Genomic DNA, 6,000 nt, shown 5'->3' on the forward strand with positions numbered 1-6,000 from the left:
TCGGCTCAGGTCATGATCTCAGGGTCCTGGGATCGAGTCCCGCATCGGCTCCCCGCTCAGCGGGAAGCCTGCTTCTCCCTCTCCCTCTGCTCCTCCCCCCTGCTGGTGCGTGCTCTCTCTCAAATAAATATTTTAAAAACCTATCTAAACGTTTTGAATTTCAAGAATTTTTTCCTATAAATCATTCATAGAATTTTGATGTTGATTCGGTCTTGTCTGATTCCCTAATCCATTTCATCAAACCGATTTGATTATTTGCCTAATAAATGCACGGCATGGAAGACACTAAGAACACAGGTCCTGTACCCCAGTTGCTTATCTAAGCGAGCTAATACACAGCTACAGTGGAGTAAATAATATCAGAGAAACTGTAGTCTAGGGTGAGCGTACAGCAAACTGGGACAAGTAGCCCAGGCCTGAAGCTGGGGAGCTCCCAGGATTGCTGGTGACTGGTGACCAGGTAGCTGGAGCTACAAGGAGGTGACCTTCACCTGTTCTGAAGTCCGCAGAGAGGTTTCTATGGTAGACACAAATCAGAGTGGCTGCCTGCCTCACAGTTAACTTTCCATGAGTCATGTCTGTACTATACCACGTTTTCAGTTTATGGTCTCTGTCACCTAAACTCAGGTTGGATTTGAGGCAAGACAAGTCTGGGATTGGCTAATGCCTTCCCAACCGTGGCTGGCCTCACAGCTGAAAAATCAGGAAGCATTCATCTTTTAAGTTTTAGAGGCAGAGAATAAAACCCAAAACCCCTCTGTTGTTTAAATCCTCTGCCGAGACACTGCCCTGTTTTCTCTTAAAGGAGAAGAGCTAGGACTTTTCTAGATACAAAGACGCACCTACTCGGCATAGGGCAGGATACACTTGTCATCCTACATCTTCAGGATGGCAAATACCAAGTACATGTTTGTGAAGGCCTTGAAATAGCTCATGCGGACGGTAACGTACAGTTCCTTTTTGTTCTCTTTCAGGATGCCCTTAGTGTTCATTATAACCAGAATTCACCTCTTCTTAAAGTTTAGGCAGATTTGAGGACAGAAGCAGATGGTGTGATTTGTCTTGTACCCCGCCTCATTGTTGAGATTATCTCGGCAATATATGAGAAAACACTTGCAAACAAGTCTTAGAGACGGCTTTCAGAAAAGGAAGAGATTGCCATCTCACAGATGTCTTAACCTCAATACAATGGCTAACATTTATCGAGAACTTACTATGAACCGGGCACTGAACTATCGTTCATTCTCTCACTTAATCCTCACAACCATCCTATAAAATAGTTAATATTTTTTAAACTTTTAAATGGAGTATAACAAAACAATGTCTCTGGTTTTTTGTTTGTTTGTTTGTTTTAAAGATTTTATTTATTTATTTGACAGAGAGAGAGAGAACACAAGTAGGCAGAGAAGCAGGCAGAGGGAGAGGGAGAAGCAGGCTCCCCGCAGAGCAGGGAGCCCGATGCGGGACTCGATCCCAGGACCCTGGGATCATGACCTGAGCTGAAGGCAGCCGCTTAACCGACTGAGCCACCCAGGCGCCCCCAATGTCTCTGTTTTTATCCTTATGTTACAAAGGAAGGAACTAGCAAGTTTAAATAACTCCCTCAAGCTACCCACTGGGGTTCTCTGATTCCCAAGCAGGTGTGTCCACTGCTGGGCCCTGTGCTTTCGTTTTCTTACCTTCTGTATTAGCTTCCTCTGGTTGCCGAAATAAATTGCCATAAACTTGGAAATTTATTCTCTCACAGTTTGGGAAGACAAAGTCCAAAACCAGGGCGATGGCAGGGTTGCGCTCCCTGCGAAGGCTCTGGGAGAATCTGTTCTTGCCCCTCTCAGCTCCTGGTGGTTCCTGCGCTCTCTGGGCTTGTGGCCTTGTCACTCCCGCTCCAGCCTCTACCTTCACATGGCCTTTTCCTCTGTGTGTCTGTCTTCTCTTTTTCTGTCTCATATAAGGACACTTGTCATTAGATTTAGGGCCAACCTGAGTAATTCAGGATGATCTCATCTCCAGATTCTTAATTACATCTGCAAAGACCTTTTATCTGAATTAGGTCACATTTCACAGGTCCTGGGAGCTAAGATGTGCACACATCTTTTGGGTGAGCACCATTTAACCCACCATGCCTTCCTAATAAGATCCCTGAACATTGGGGCGCCTGGATGGCGCGGTCGGTTAAGCGTCCGACTCTTTCGGCTCAGGTAATGATCTTGGGGTCATGGGATCGAGCCCCGTATCAGGCTCCGTGCTGAGTGCAGAGTCTGCTTGGGATTCTCTCTCTCTCCTCCTTCTGCCTTCCCCCATTATCTAGAAAACTAGATAATGAATCCCAGAGATCATCTCTCATTTTCAGCAGAATAAACTGAGGCCCACAAGAGAGGTGTCTTGTTCAAGGGGTCACAGCAAGTTCACGGCAGATTCAAGGCCACATTTTACCTTCCTGATGCTGTATCCAAAGACCATTTCACATCATGAGGGGATGATTAATATATATCACTGTATGATTAAAAATGTTTTCATCTGTCAAAGAATCATGATTAAAAACAACGATCAGTATGTCTCTGTGGCAAATTTCTCTCAGATTTCAGGCCCAGGAAAAAGTTGGGGTTTTTTTTGTTTTGGTTTTGGTTTTCACAGCTAGACTGGGATACACATAGCTATGGAAGCTACATAATTATATCTCTTTCTGTCTGGCTGCTAAGGTATTAGGTCCGAATCTTAGATTCTGACCGATTTCCTCCTCCCCAGGCCAAATAAATTACTTTTCCCCAGATGGCTTTTGTGTTGGAAATTTGAGTTACTGCTTCAAGATACAAGATACCGAAGCGGGAGGCAGACCACTCCGGGGGCACTTAGGGAATACGGGGGCTTTGAGGACTGGTCGGGGGTGTTTCTCGCCTCCGGAGTGTGTGCAGGGCTGGGAGTGGATCTGTGACGGCCCCCTTGTAAAGGTTTGGTAGGGTGCCGCCCACCCTGCCTCTCTCGCCCAGCATCTGCCCCTCACCGCAAGGCTGGTGAGAAGAGCTCAGCTCTGCCTGCCCTGTCCCGGAGTGATGGAGCAGCCTGGAATTAACCAAGTCCCTTGGAAATCTGAGAGGGCACTGCTAGCATGAGGAGAACTGGCCTGCACTCTCAGGGTTGAGGGCTGCTGCAGAAGCACCAGCGTCCCCAAGGATCAGATGAGCCTAAGGTCCTGCCCCCCATGCCAACCAGAGGTGCAGACGGGCCTCAGTGGGAGATGCGGGAAGTATCCTAGCCTCCTAGAAGCTGCAGGAAGAGTAAACCAGGAGCCCAAGGGGAGCACCTTCCCTGGCCCAAGCAAACCACAGGTGAGAAGTCCCCAAGGACAGACGCCAAGGAACCCACGAAAGAACTCCAAAGTCTCCAAAGAGGTGCAGAAGAGCCTCCATGGAAAAAAAAAAAAAAAGTCAGCTTCAAACATCTCTCAGGCCCAGAGAATTCAAACTGGGCTTCCAGAACTTTCCCTTCCCTCCACCTTCTGTCCTAATGCAGGACAGATTAGAGACAGTAGGTAGCTGGGGGTGGTGGTGGGGGGGGATGGAGAGGAGGTAATTTAGGAAGAAGCCAGCCCTGTGCTTGCCCCAGGAACCAGCAGCCCTCCTGGAGAAGGCCTTATCTGAGGGAGAGGGAGTAGCTTGGAGTTTCCAGGGAAGTTGAAGCTTAGACAATGGGACTAATTTCTGAAATGACACTGTGTTTTGTGATTTAAAGGGGCCTCAGGACTTTGTGTACCAAACCGCGTGTGTAGCCAACCAAAAAAGTCAGGCCTGTTGGCATTTTCATCCAGGATCATGGGAGGAACTTTCCCCACTGAGTATGTTTTAAAGGGACCTTCCTCAAAGCACAACATTTTAAAGTCACTATGTAGTTGATAGGTTCCTGTCCAAATTATCACTCACATTGTGTTGAAAACAAAAGTCACCCTCTCCACCTCCTGTCCATGAACAATTAGAGATCTATTACTTTTAAACAAAAAGATGTTTGTTACAGCGGGACAGTGTTGGCAGAGATGGGTCCCAGCTCGCGACGGCTTCAGCAGATTGCCCTGCTCGCCACACACACAGGGCCCCGCCTCCGTGGTTTCCCTGGACCTCGCTTCCCACTGCCCTCTCTCAGGAGCAAAACACAGTCTACTCACTTTTGCATGGAGAGCAGCTTAGCCATTTCTTATTATACAAGCTTCTGACTGCCTCTCACAGGGTCCAGTTACTTTTCCTACCACGAGGGATAAAAAGTTCCTTCTCTAAAAGTAATTCTGGCATCAACTGGAGACACCGTGGTTTTCATTCTGTACCCATTGAGGGCAACCAAAAGTGAGTCGTGCATTTATAAAAAATAACCCATTGTGTGCATTTATGAAGATAATTTTTCCGAAAAATTTTCCTTTTCAGGAAAAATTACAGAGCTGGCGAAACCATGAAACACATATATGGTGAGGCCAGGCTTGACTACGGTTCAGGGCTTCTGGTTCCTAGTAGTTCTCAGTAGGTTATAAACTTCATATTCTCACACAACTTCTGAATTCCTGTTCATAGAGCTTACTCTACCCAGCTGCAGGACTGATCTGGCAGTTAGTACTGTCAGATTAATGATCAGGTTACCAACAAAGATTAGCTAACATGTCCAACAGAACAAGGATCTGGATCTCATAAAACTGGGAAGCTTTCTGTTATTTAAAACTATTCACCTGAAGAATGTTCTGCTAAATAAGTCAGAGATGATTGACAGGATTATTTCTATAGCTCGAATGATCTTAGCTTATGGAGAATTAGGTATTATTTGCAGTTGACAAGGTAGTTACCACAGGGGGAAAAAAAATGCCTCCTGGAACTGCTCTTAGCTCTGGTTGTAATATCCCAGAATATTTCAAATGTCCTCAGTGATTATTAGAACATTTCAAAATATTTTTCCAGCAAAATCTTTTTTACTTCAGTTTTTTAAATATGCATGGAAAAGTTGTAACCATACAGCAAGTTGTCGGATTTAACTTTTTAGCAATCCATACTGGGTACCCTCAGATCCGTGCCATGCCTCTAAGTACCAGCCCCTCGGGAGACTGGAATGATTATACTAATGTTGCTCAAAGCATCGATGGAACTCTTCTTCAGAAACTGTCTTTCAAGCTAGTCTATGAACCACACCAAAACCCAAAAGCAAACAAAATTAATATAGGCTCATTATTTCATTCATCTATCTTACATTTGTTTTTAAAAAGAATTGATTAGGGGGAAACTAGCCCTACCAGACATTACAGCATACTAAAAAGCCTCTATATGAGAAGAATGAGTTACTGATGCAAAAATAGACAGATAGACCAGTGGGATAAACCAGAGCAGGGCTCAGCAAACTATGGCTGCTTTTGCATAGAAAATGCTATGGCATTGGGGCACCTGGGGGGCTCAGTTGGTTAAGTGTCTGCCTTTGGCTCGGGTCGTGATCCCGGGGTCCTGGGATCAAGCCCTGAGTCAGGCTCCCTCTGCCTCCCCGGACCCTGTGTGCTCTCTTTTTCTCTCTCTCAAATAAATAAAATCTTTAAAAAAGAAAAGAAAAGAAACTGTTATGGCAAAGTCTGTGGTTATTTTTGCCCTAAAACAGCAGAGGCCTTAGGGCCTACAAGCCTAAATATTTACTATATGGCACTTTAAGAAAAAGTTTGCTGACTCCTGGACTAGAGGGTCCTGAAATAGATTCAAATGCATATAAAATTTAGTATATAATAAAGTTGGCGTCTCAAATTACAGAGGCAGAGATGGGTTTTTAATAAATGCTGCTGGGACAATTAATTAGCCACTGGGAAAGAGATAAAACTAGATCCATACCTCTCATCATACATAAGAATAAATTCCAAATGGATTAAAATTCTAAAATAAAATAAAAATTAAACCATCCATATACTACACAAAACTGTGATTTTTTACATTTACATTGTAAATACTCCAAGTAGGGAAAACTTTCTAAGTATGATTCAAAATCTAGAGGCAA

The sequence above is a fragment of the Leptonychotes weddellii genome, chromosome 1 (assembly GCF_054177405.1).
Source record: "Leptonychotes weddellii isolate Sample4059 chromosome 1, ASM5417740v2, whole genome shotgun sequence".
In the NCBI taxonomy this organism is placed as follows: Eukaryota; Metazoa; Chordata; class Mammalia; order Carnivora; family Phocidae; genus Leptonychotes; species Leptonychotes weddellii.